The sequence below is a fragment of the Dasypus novemcinctus genome, chromosome 10 (assembly GCF_030445035.2).
Source record: "Dasypus novemcinctus isolate mDasNov1 chromosome 10, mDasNov1.1.hap2, whole genome shotgun sequence".
NCBI classification, from domain to species: Eukaryota; Metazoa; Chordata; class Mammalia; order Cingulata; family Dasypodidae; genus Dasypus; species Dasypus novemcinctus.
The window spans coordinates 27,174,615-27,188,824 of record NC_080682.1 but is presented as its reverse complement, the minus strand read 5'-3'; the positions used below and the strand labels follow the sequence as shown (position 1 = coordinate 27,188,824).

General features: G+C 32.5%; 1 pseudogene; it reads right to left on the bottom strand.

The window, feature by feature from the left end:
- Positions 1-11,862: 11,862 nt before the first annotated feature.
- Positions 11,863-12,847, bottom strand: LOC105746401 (olfactory receptor 5T1-like; annotated as a pseudogene).
- Positions 12,848-14,210: the final 1,363 nt, after the last annotated feature.

Below are 14,210 nucleotides of genomic sequence, written 5' to 3'. Positions count from 1 at the left end.
CAATTAAATAACAGGAAAGAATAAAAGTATATACAACTACTCACCAAATCAAAGGAAAACACAACATCTGATCTCTCAGGAGGCTAGTAAATCTCTTTGTAGCCAATCAGAATCCAGATTGGAAAACCGGCCCCAGGCAGAGCATCTCCTCCTGGGTAAGACTTTAACTGGCAGCTTGGGGACCATCCCTTTTAAGGGGTTCTGAACCTCAGAAATCCAATAAATTTTGCAACTCCTGAGGAATGTCCTCATAGAAAGTAACTGAATCTATCTGTTGGGGCTAGGGGAATGGGGGTGGTATGTCCAGTCCTCCACAGGAGAGGTGCAGTGTCTCAATGGGTCTTTGCTATGTTCTATTCATGGTACATTAAAGAGGAACATGAGGGTTTTGGTATACATCAGTGTTAACTTAATCAGCTTTACCTTACTGCTACACAAACAGGACATGCACATACCATGTCTAGTAACTTGTTCCTTTTAAACATTTGTTTTTTTTGTACCGGCTGATGGAATTGCCTGCATAGCAGTGTAACAACATTCCAAAGAACAAAAGAAAAGTTAATCATTCACAATTCTAGGCTAAAACAGCAGAGACTATTGATTAGAAAGCTTATGAATTCACAATTCTTGATAATAATTTTCTTATAGTACTTCAGGTGGGGACTAGTAACAAATTAAAGTTATGGTATTTGCAGGCATTCCAGCAATGAACCGAAACCTAGAACTGTGTCTCAGGTCAGTGAATGAATTTCTACATTGACCATGATTAAATCAATAGCTGTAAGCAGAAAGGTCAAAATATACCATGGATATTATTGGTCTCAAAACACAAAATCAGCATGCATTTGTTATACTAATTTTCCAGCTTTTTTATTTTCCATTTGATTGCTTGGTCTTAATTTATTATCAGAATGTTTGGCTTTACCAGCTAATACATTAGCAATTAGAGAAGCATCTTCCCAGTGAAAAATAATTCTTTATACCTCTGGCAAGGAAAATATATATGAGCAATAGGGCTCAACTCACATTGAAATATTACTAATCCAATATATTTTGTTAACTGAATTAAGGTCAAGAATGAAACTGTAATCTTTTCTTCATTTTAATTTGGTTTATGCAGAAGAATTATCTGAAATTAATTTTCTGTCTCATGTATTAGTTTTGTATTGCTGCTGAAACAATTACCAAAAATATAGTGGCTTAAAGCAACAGAAAATTATCTCACACATCTGGAGGATATAAATCTAAAATAGATTTGCTGCACTAACAATCAAGGTGTCAGCAGTCTGCATTCCTGTTGGAGGCTCTAACACAACCTGTTTCCTTGTCTTTTCCAGTTTCTATAGCATATCCTTATTCCTTGCTTGTGGGCCCTTTCAAGCTAGCAATTCCATCATTCAAATCATCTGTTTCTATCACTACATCTCCTTCTCTGCCTCTGACACCACTGCCTCCATTTTCTGTAAAATCCTTTCTTAATACATTTGGCATACCCAGATAATCAAGAATAATTACTTTATCTCAATATCTTTAACTAATTCCATCAGCAAAATCTGTTTTTCCAAGAAAGGTAATAGAATCATAGGTTCTGGGAATTAGGACTTGGACATCTATGGAAGATTAGGCAATTTTTCTGCCTACCACTTCTAAATTGGCATATTTTTGGAAATGAGCAGTCTAAAATCTTGTAACTCTCTCATTTACTAGTGTTTAATAAAATAATCCCATAAAAGTTTACATATTATATACCCTTTCCACATTACCAACTTACAATATTTTTTCCTAATCAAACTTTACATGCAATCCTATTTAAATAAAAGATTAACAAAAAACAATTTGACTCAAAGAAGTCATACACACATGTAATTATTTGTTATGCTATCATTCAGAAGTGATGAGGCAACTCACTAAGAATAAGATTCCAATGAAATAAGGGGAAAAATGAATTTATCTGCCAGCTGTGATCTCCTACTGGTCAAATTAAAACCATTGGAATTTTACTTACCTTTCAGTTCCAGGTTGTGCATATCTGGGTGTCAAGGGGAATCTAAGGCATCTTGTGTCCAAACCATAACTGCAAAACATTGGTAGCAGTTAGCAGGAAAGGAAGTCATGGCACAGGCATACTTAAGAATGTTAGGAAGCCCTGTAAGAGCAACCACAGGGTCCCCTCATTCTGTAACTACAACAGAAGCTATAGCTCTCAACTAAACTCATACTTTTGGAATGCCTTGGGCTTGAAAGCATTACAAGTATGTAAATCTTGGTTTTGGCATTTGAGTCCCATCAATAATCAGGGATTAAATATAGGCAAAACTTTTTCAAATTCAGAAGTATAATGTATATAATTTTGCCAATTTAAACTTAAATCTAAGCAACTGAAGTCTATGCCTTTGATTTGTTGAGCAGATGATTTTGTTTTGAAAGACTGTGATTTCCTTAATATTTTATGAGTATCTCAATACAGGCTGTAGCAGTTTGATAAGGTTGATGAAATCCAAAAATAGATACTAGACTATGTTTGCAAACTGGTCTGTACCTGGGCATGATTAAATTATGATTAGGACTTTGATTGGGCCATGTCATCTAAGTGTTGAGTCCTCACTCCTTGGTGGGTGGGGACTCACAGATAAAAGACATGGCAAAGAACAGAGTAGGAGTTTTGATATTTGAGTTTGATGCTGGAGTCTTGAGCTGGAGCCCTGGGAAGTAAGCACACAGAGGAGCTTGGTAGTGAAGAAAGAGAAACATGCCCCAGGGAAAGAGGAATCCTGAGCCCAGAAAGAAGTAAGACCTGGGAAGAAAGGAACCCAGGAAGCCTGAACCCTGGCAGATATTGGCAGACATCTTGCTCTGACACATGGAAATAGATTTTGGTGAGGGAAGTAACATATGATTTATGGCCTGGTAACTATAGCCTCCTACCCCAAATAAGTTCCCTTTATAAAAGTTAACAGACTTCTGGTATTTTGCCTCAGAACCCTTTTGGCTGACTAATACACAGGCATACCTTGGAAATAGTACAAGTTCTTTTTCAGATAACCACAATAAAGCAATTATTGCAGTAAAGTGAGGCACAATTTTTTTTGGCTTCCCAGTGCATATAAAAATTATGCCTAATATACTATAGTCTGTCAAGTATGCAATTGTGCCATATCTAAAAATCAATGTGCAACCCTTAATTAAAATGTGACACCAAAATGAAGTGAGCACAAGCTTTTGGAAAAATTATGCCAATAGACTTCCTCTGTGTAGGTTGTCATAAAACTTCAGTTTGTATAAAACATATTTTATGTGAAGTGCAATGAATTAAAATGTAATAAAATGAGGTATGCCTGTATTTTATGGTTGTAAAGACTTTTATATTTCTTCAATTGTAAAGAAGAGAGCAATTACTATGAAACCATTTTTTTTAATTCAAAAGCAAAATAAAGGTATTTTAAGTTTCCAGAATGAAGGTTTTCTTATCCCTTAAGTTTAAAAAAAAATTGTTTAAGCAGCATATACCTCTCTCTGGAATTTCACAGATCCCAACAGCAGATGTCTCCACTGCCTTAAGTATTTGAGCAAAGTAGAAGTTTATATCACACAATCAGGCCTCCTTATTCTAAGCATAATGTAACCACTACACCATGGAAGAATTCTCCCTTTGTACTTCACCTTTTAAATTCCTATAGCATCATGCCATTTGACTGGCTCTTTCCTCATCCTAATCTTTTCCTTTTCCATCCTTTATTTTCTGTCTACATCTCCATCAAGAACTTTAAGCCTTTATTTCCTTCTCTCAGATAAAGTTATTATTCTTTGTGGCTTGTGGTTCTTCAAAAAATTAAGACACCAATTGTCACTTTCTAGTCCAAGCTGCTGTTGCACATACATTTTATTTCTTACTGCTTATCAATGTGTTTCTACAAGAAATAATGCCTACCTGAGTTGGCATGGTTTTATTGACAGAGCAGCTGTTACAGTAAACTCTTTCCCCAATAGAATATGAATTTGGGTTCATTCAAACGTAAATGTCAAAAGGCATACTTATTTGGAAGCCATTATAAACACAAAATCAATTTGAGATACAATGAAGAGAAGAGTCTGTAATAATTTTAAGGAAAGAAAACAACTTTCTAATAAATAGTTCAATGATCTAATAGAATACATTACTGAATGTTAATGGTTATTAATGTTTACTCAATTACAAAAGCATACTGATTTAGACATGGACTTGAGATTATATCATGCCATTTAGAAACTTTTATAAAATATATGTTAGGAATATTCACGTTCAGATTTGTAAGCCTAAACCATTGCTTCCTTTTTTTCTTTATTTTTTAAATTTTATTTTAAAAGAAGCTTTAGATTACATGAATGTTACATTGAAAGTATAGGGGATTCGCATATGCCTCTTCCCGCCCCCTCACTTTTCCCTATTAACAACATCTTTCATTAGTGTAGTCCATTTGTTATAATCGATCGACACATATTGAAAAAACTATTGCTTCTTGAATTCCAAATAATCAGTATGGCTGCAAAAAAATCAGTTCTTGTTTGCAATGGTATGTTATCTTCCTCTGTAACCACATTTCTAATTCTTTGCTTACTCCTTTATGCTTTCTCCAAAATTTTATCAACATTTTATTTTTCATGACCTGCTTTAGAAAATCACTCAGGACTAACATAGAGTGATGGAAAGAAGAACTCACAGTGACTTGGATGCTGGGATACCACACAGAAGTTACATTAAGTCTCAGTCACTTTGCCATACCTGACTGCAGGGGAGTATGAGAAAGAGTCTAGCCATGTGTCCAGGAGACAAAGCCAGAAGATTTGATAATTAACAGACCACCTCTCTTATAGATTATACATCATTCTGTGTTACTTTGACAACTAGATTATTAATGCCCTAAACGTCTGTATTAACACTACCAGCAATACAAAAACACTAAATCTATATGAAAATTTTGTGTTTATCTCTCTGTTACAGTATCAGAAAAATTTTGTTCACAGAATTGTGCTTAATTGTATTTCAAATTGAAACCAGTATTTGAATTTAAAAATATGAAAATATTTCAAGGCAAATAAGCCAGTTTTGCTCCGTCATATAAAATCAAATTTAATTAAGTAACTCAATCCTTAATTTGTATATAATTAGTACATACTCATAAGTTGGATGTCAGAAGTCTGAAATTCTTGTACTTTGTTGGTCAAATGTATATTGATCAGCATAATCTTGAAGGTTTCCATTAGAAATCAAATTTGTTTTATTTGTCTGGACAGGAATCCACTACTGGATATATTTCCTAGAAAAAGTCATTCATGGATCACCAGAGGAACACAGACAAATTTATATGTGAAGAACTCAGCAGTTAGACCTAACTTAATGTTTCTTACTAAAGAAAAAAAAAATGTATTTAGTAAATGTGGATAGATGCAGACCAAAGTATAATAATTTAATAATAACGCTATATTAATGGAGAAGAGAAGGTAGCAGAGAATGTGTATATGTAATAAAATTAATAGATCTCAACAACTAGTTGAATACCTTACACATCAAAATGAGATATGTAACAACATAGACACTCATTAAAATATACATTATATTTACTTTATGAAGATATACACCTTTTCAGGGATCAGAAATACATATCATCCTTCTTAGAAGAGGTGACCAATATATGGAGAACGGAAGTAGAATGAGGAATGAGGACTTAAGATGATTATGGGATTAGGAATTAAATTAGGATAAACTCAATTTAGTTGTGAGTTTTAAAGAAAAAAATTACATAATCATAAATTAAATTACCACTGAATCTTTTAAAAACACTATAGGGCATGTTATAGAAATCAACCCTCTTCCTCAGACATAAAACTCAGAAGAAACCACTGTGGAAAATGCTAAATATTGAAATAATTTTTGCGAGATTAAAGTGTTAAACAACAATAATATACATAAACCAAGGTGTTTGAATGGGAGTGGTACTAATATAGCAGAAGAAATGGGGAAACTGTGCATAAAAGAATATTTCTCAATAGGGAAATCAGAGGTACTCTGGATAATTAACAAAGACCCAGTAGCAACATTTATTGGTCTCAGATGCTTTAAGAATAATTACAAATTGCATTCATGCTGCCAAGGTGGTGTCTTGAAAGTGAGAGACACTCATAAATTCTTCTGGTTTTGTGAAATTAACAAGCACAAGTGGGAGCAATAACACAGTCCTCATTTGAGGTGAATAGAGGGCCCCCATCTTCATGATCATTAAATTAGCCCCAGTGACAATACTTGATTGATGGTTCCAATAATTTAAATTATGGAAATGACAATAGTACCATTGCCAAGCTCAGTACATTCTGGCATACACATTAATATTTTAATTTTGTAATGAGATTTTCTGGTATTTTTAGCACTATTATTATGCTCTTTGAGGAAAGCAAAGAATCTATTTCTTTTTTTAATGTTTCTATGTTGATATTGAAAATCTGCACAATTCAAATATTGAAGAGAAAAGGAATAAGCACTATTTGAAAATTTCATCTAGACTGTGGTCCTAAGAAAGATGCTAATGGTCAAATCAGTGATATTGATGCTGAATAAGGGTTTCTATTTCAAATGCTAATAGTTTTTTATGAGAGTTCCTAGTTATTCAGTAATGCAATTTTAGTATTATTATAATTAACTCCTATTAATTGCATGTATAGCGTTTTCGGATCAAGGATTTCTGTGCCTCATTTTAACTACATACAAGAAATGACAATTGTTAGAGTTTACATTCCCTCTTGATCAGATCCTTTGACAAGGACTTGGATACATGATATTAATCAGTAGGTGATTCCTGGAAGCATAAATGAAGGAATGGGGAATGTAAGTCAGGGAAGGGAGAAAAGAAAAATCTAGCATAGTATGCAGTAGAGAAAAAGTTACTGCCATAAGGAATATGGTTCAATCTCTTGACATGCTTTGATGGGTCTTGCAGAGATCTTGGAATTATCCTAAGGAAGGTCAGAGAAGCTGAAACTTGGACACAGCTCCAGGCCAGAGTGATAGGGTATGGGAGACATTTATATCTGCAACAGTGATATTTGCAACAGTAAATTAATGACAAAGGTAGAATAAAATAGGGAACACCTAGGTTTAGACTAATATATTCATCAGAGTGCATTAATAGAATGCCTTGGGCTTAAGACCTTCGTTTACCTCTCCACAAGCCCCTGTTATGTGGCACAGCTACACTACAAACATTGAAGCTCACCCAAAGGAGTTTGTCTATATGCTTGAGTACGACATAATGCAATATAATTATATGGAGGAAGAGCAGATAAAAAACCTTTAAAGAACATCCTAAACTGTATAATAGTTATTTGACTTCTATCCACAAATTTTATTTCATTCACTTATATCCCCATATTGTGAATTAATTTTTTCCTTATTGAAGTAATGCACTGTATTTTACCCATTTAGGAATGTAACATTTATAAGAGCTCATGGTTTTATTATGTTTGCTCTGTTGGATGAAATTAGTATGGGTGATTTTCCTTGTTGTTTTAAAATTTTAAAAAAATATGTGTACATATTTCTGATAATACAAACTCACCTAAAGACTCCAGTCCTGATGTATTTTTAGAATCATTTAAGATTTTTTCCTTCCTTTTTATTTTTCTCCTACTTTTTCTCCCTGTCCTTTAAATGGGCACAGTCTAATCTTAATCTGACAAACCTATTAATCTCTGTTAAGACTATTCTTCTATGAAATATCTAGACTAGGCAAAATCATACAAACAGAAATTTGATTACCTCAGGAATGGAGTTAAGACAAAAAAAGTAAAAATGAAAATACAAAGGCCACACATTAGAACTTTAAAGACTCTAATCCTCTAGTAAATACTAGGCCTTAAAAACTAGGATTAATGCCAAAGAGATCTTCATTAATAAAGACTAATATGAAGCCTGAGAATTTATTACCAGTAATTTATTGCCAGCCAAAGCAAAAGTTCAACGCCTTTTGAATAACAAACTACCCAGACTCCTTCAAATGTATCATTCATAAGTACAAGATATTATTAAAAGAAATATCATACATAATAAAAAGCATGAAAATGTGACCCTTATTAATGGGAAAAATTTAATACAAACAGATTTCAAGATGAATCCAAAATTTGAGTTAGCATTCAAGGATTTTAGAATAGCTCTATAAGTATGTATGTAATACTTTTTCACAGTAACTATCTCTATTGAAAAGTAAGACCAACAATATCATGTCCATACTAGGTGAATAGTAATAAGATATACAAACATATATTTACAAATATAAATATATAAAAATTACTTTTAAGTTAGTTCTGTCAGAAGAGTAGACCTCTATATTCAAAAAATATGTAAGACAGTATAAAATTACATAGACCCAATTTTTCAAAAAATTTTAAAATTCCTTAGCAGAATTTCAAGATATATAAAACAAAATTTGTCAGGCTGTAGGAGGAATAAAAGTTTTAAAAAATGACATTGAATAATTGCTGGGGATAGAGTTCTAATTTTGTTGAAATATAGGACAAAGAAGTCATGTTTCCTTTCTGTTTCTCACTCCTCATCTCATGACAAAATTTCACTGTAAAGATGATATATTGTAAATCCAGCTATAAAAAATCAACCAAAAAGTCTAATCATGAAATTAGCTTTGTAAATTATTCTTTCTTCATCTTTTACTTATATTATTTGAAAGTATACTTACTGACTATCAAAAATGGATTTCAAAGTTGGGGAGAAATACTTGCTCTTAGTGATTCTGTAAGGCATAAGCAGAGCATAGTAAGTTGGCACTGATAATAGAAAATCTACATTAGGCTTTCATGTGGCTTAAACCTGAGGTTGCCAATTGTGAAATAAATTGATGCTGGCTTTTTAATCTCCAAATAATCTTATCTCTGGATTTTTGATGGAAAGAAGAATTGTGTTCTCATCAAATTTTTATCAAGTTTTATTTTTTCCTCAAATATAAAATATTGCTTTATAACTACCTGATGCATTCCATCAAATCCTCTACTGATATTTTAGACCATAAACAGTTTCTTTTATAAAAGGAGTTCTTCTAAATCTAATTAAAGTTATTTCTTTATCAAGAATTAGCACAATATTCCAAAGATGGCAATTTACCTGGTTATAAATAGAGGAAGAGAGATTTTGCCAACAAATTAATTTTTAAGTGTTTATCTCATCACTGAGTTTTACATTCTTCTCTCATGTTTCTTTTACTATAATAAAAGTTAATAAGTGAGAACAACCAACAAGATGGTGGCAGAATAAGGAGCTCCAAGATTCAGCTTGTGCTTCTGGGCAGTTAGTAATCACCCAGAGCTATCCAAAGCAACATTTGGTTTCTACTCCTGCTCCTAATTCTATTTTTATTTTCTTCATTTTATTACCCAGGATAAAATCCTGCACATTCTCTCTATATAAACTGAGTGATTTGTGAAATCTAGCAAAAAATTCTTAAAACACATTCCATTCTCTTATTTCTCCCACTCACTTAATGAATACCTTCATTGCTTCAGCAAAGGTATGGTCATGAGGCCTGATAATCAATGGAAAAATTGAATAGATAATTTTTCTTTCATTCTATATATTAACAAACTTAAAAATAGGAACTCTGTAGTCAGGAAGATTAATTTATAGTATCACTCATATAAGCTAAGTGGTTTTGAGCAAATTACTTAAAAATCATATGCCTCTATTTTCTCATCTGTGGTCTGTGATGTTGGTAGGTAATATTAGACTCACCTCCTGGAGTGTTGTGAGAATATGAGTTAGGGTACATTAAACATAATATGTGTCCAATCACTATTAAGCTGTAGAAAAGGGCTTAATATTGCCATTAACTATTACTTATTTTTTGACCTATAATTCATTAAACATATATTTTCTGAGTAAATTATATGTTTAAGGAACTACATTATGTCCGGAGGATACAATTTTTGGACAGACAAAATTATGCATTAAAGCAATTACAATTTCAATGTAGGGGTAGATCTAGATAGTAATCAAATTTTCATATCAACAAATATTAAAAGATGACTATGTTAAGTGATGAAACAGAGTGGGAAAAGGGAGCAAAGAAACTCATGGAATTTTTTATTGATGGACAGGTAATTGAGCTGAGATAAGAAGAGTGAGAAGTTAATAACTTGAGAGTTAAGTATGCCAGTTTCAATAATTATCTGATAAACTGTAAATCCTGGACATTATTTCGATACTGTGCTTCCATCTTATTAGAGAAAAAGGGGCTTGTGCAGTTTTCATGCGGATTAATTTGAGATCAATCTGTCAGTTTTGTTGACAGAATAATTAGATATTGATAGGCATAAATGAATGCATCCTTGGTCCTAGTGCTAATCTCTTTCTTTCCCATAGAAACATTATTTTAGTTAATATGAAAGAGCAACTAAATTGATAAAAAAGGGTACAATCCTTATTATTAACCCTTGTTAGTAATTTGAAGATCTGAAAAGAAATAGCCAGTAAATGATCCTGAAGTCTTAAAAACATTTTAAGTTTTGTAAGATATGAGTATTTAGAAACAATTTTGAAGTAGTTTTTTCCTTTATTAGAGAAAAAGACTCCTCAAAAGAGCATGATAAGGAAAGTACATTTCAAGGAGCTATGGTTTTGAATAGCATAATTTCTTTATAAGATATGATATTCACGTTGCACTCAGTGTTTTGTCCCAAAAAAAATTGTTTTTAAGAGGACATTTGAATATAGTTTTAAACAAATATGTGTTTGTTCCAATAGAAATGTATGAGCTATCTTTGTGTAACTGATTAGAAAATGATGTACTAAACATTATAGAATTATATCTCAAATTCAGATTTAAGAATTAACTCTTTGATTACCTTGTTTTCATGGGATTGCTATGGTAGACTCAAAAGACGCCCATTCCTGCTAGGAAAAAAAGTCAATTTTATTGAAATGAAAAGTAAATTTCCACTCCTAATGTCTTTCAAATAAATAATAATAGGACAAAAATAAACAAAGAGGACCTATTAAGGCTGAATTGATAATGTATTAGAGTACTGGGAGGTAATTTGGGGGGTTGCTCATTGTGTGTAAATTCTGAAGAATGATAACAAAGGAGAGTTCATTTCTAAATGATAGAGGGTAAAGGCAGAACTAGGGAATGAGCTAGAATCTGTATCCAAGGATCTCTCAAGAATAAGCTATCTAGTGTTACAGATCATGTCCCTTCCTTAAATATCATTTAGTTGAAAGTTATTCTTTAAACTACATTTTGTTTTTCCTAAGCACTTATTGTATGCACAATCAATATTAATATATTATGTAATATAATTTTAGGCATTTCAGAATGTACTGCATTGGTGTCTGTAATTGGACAATGAGAAGGAAATAATAGAATAAATTTTTATTATGCTGGTCCAAATAGTGCAAAAAGCATGTCCAGAGAGGTAGAAGGATCTGAGACTGAAAGAGCACATGAAGCAAGGGAGGTAACATTGGGTAGTCCAGAATGGGAAATTAACTTCAGAAGTGCTGAGAATTTACTAAAACAATGTGAGATTATATCAAGCCATCATCTCTTGAGGACATTTTCTATGATTATAGTTAATGAAAATCAAATTACACCAAGACTAATAATGTCAATATAAACAAATCAATGAATATTTAATATGATAAATTTGAACACAGGTATATAGATGACTCAATGTTGCATTCAAGGACCAATTAATGCATTCTTCAGTAATATTCTAAAATATGCAAACACTTCTAAAATAAAACATTACTTGAAAATAAAACATTTTCTTCCTTAGTTCCTTGCCATAGAGAAATGGATTGACATCTAACATTCTTTTAAGTTTTACTCAGTGGTAAAACTGGACTTTATTTAGGAACAAATTTCTTTGAGAAAATGTTTTCATTGTCTCTTTAACGTCTTTGTTCCTCAAATGGTAGATGATGGGATTCAGCATGGGAATCACAATAGTGATATAGACACTATCAAATCATTTTCCAAAGCATAGCTAGAACTTCATCTCACATACATGAAGAAGATTTTTCCATACAAAATTGACACTCCAGTTAAGTGAGAGCCACAGGTGGAAAATAATTTCTGCCTCCCTTCCACAGAACACATCTTCAGAATGGCCAACAGAATGAAAGCATAGATCAATACAATTAGTATATTGGTTATCTCAATAAAACCCACAACATAGAAGAGCAGAAATTGGTTGATGTGAATGTCAGAACAAGAAATAGCAAGGAGTGGAGGAATGTCACAAAACATGTGTCTAATTTCATTGGATGCACAGAAGGATAGTCTAAAAGTGGCTACTGTCTGTAAACTACCATTCAAAATGCCACCAAAATAGGCAGCAATGATGAGTGGCACCTAGACACGAGATGACATATTAACTGCATATAGCACAGGGTTGTAGATAGCTACACAGTGATCATAAGTCATTGCAGCCAAAAGAAAACTCTCTGTTGTCCCTAATGTAACAAAGAGAAACATCTGTGTGGCACACCCAAGAAATGAAATGGCTTTATTCTCTACCAGGAAATTGACCAACATTTTTGGGGTGATAATTGAAGAATAGGAGGCATCCAAGAATCACAAAACACTCAGAAAATAGTACATGGGATTGTGGAGCCAGGAATCCCCAGTGACCAATAAAACCAGTCCCAAATTTCCTGCCAAAGTAAAGAGATAAATTGCTAGAAGTATTAAAAATAGTAGAACTTGCAGCTCAAAATCAGCCCAGAATCCCATCAGTATAAACATACTGACTTAGTCATATTCTTCAACTGAATTCCATATGTATCCAAATCAGATGGCAACCCTGACATTTCTGTTTGTATTTACAGTCCTCAAAGCACTATCCTGTGAAAATGGATCCCTCAATTATATCTTCACCTTTCTTTCTTGGAAGGGCATAATGGAATCCAAGGTATTGATGTGATCAGCAATGACAAAGAAGTTGTGCCCAAGTGGATGTATTTCCCTATGTAAATTAAAGGAAAGAATTGTATCATACATTTGTTGGCTAAACTAGTCTTTTAAAAATTCTACCAATTTAAGTATTTTTTTACTAGTTCCTTTCTGACCAGTTCTCTGTATCTCACTCTCTTATTACATCTTCCTAGAATTTATAAACACATATGATTATAGGGATTTTTAATCCAAAATATTTTAGTAGGAAGCACAAATCTGAGTAGAAGATCTGTATTTGCTATAAAATGTTTTTACTTAATGGTTGTAATTACTAAATGTGAGCAAACACATTCATATCATAAGACTGAATTAAATTTTAAAGATTAAGTGGCTGTGAAAATGTTTCCAGATTGGGATAAATTAGACTTACATTTCATCTTGTCTTACAGGAAAGCACATAATAACAAAAGATTCTTTGCTCTTTCTCAACAATGATGTTCCATGAGGTCTTCAGGAATACTAGTAAACAGGGTATCAGAAATTTCTGGAGGTAGATATTCCCTGTTTGCAAACAAAAGCAGTGGAATATTCTTTTTATTTTCAGGTGTCTTTCTTAAAATGCATTTCAATAAATTGCCCATTTTGGTTTTTGTAGCTTGCAGCTTGTTGTACCGTCATTATTGTTCAAATTTTAACACTTATAATGACAATATATGTTGTTTCTCTCTTCATATGTTAATTATACTTGCAAAGTCCTTAAAAAGATTTTTGAGATTTACTTTTGCCAAAAGATATAGGACTATTTTATTAACATTTTACATTTGCTTATATAGTCTCTAAAATAATGATGAAATATATATCACCCAATGATCACTAATTAAATTATTTATAAAAGCTGTTACTAAAGGAATTAAATACTGATACTTGTGACAGTAATATTTGATTTCTGATATTCTGCCCTATGCAATCAGACTGTTTCTCACTCAGTGGAGTGTGAAGGGAAAAAAAAGTAAAAAAGTTCCTACATATAAATTGCAAGCCTTAATGGTTGCACAGAATTAAGTTCAAAATCCATAATTAGTTTTCAGCATGGCAAATTTTATAATTCCTTCAAAATAGACCAAGGCATTTGAACCATTCTTAGTTCATTTTATTTGGTATTTTTCAGGGTTAAATGAGTAAAATATTTGCTATGCATTGGACCAGGCTACTTTAAGTGACCTAAAATGATTTATATCCATAATGTTAGATATGCTAAGCTTATGCCTTATTGAGGTG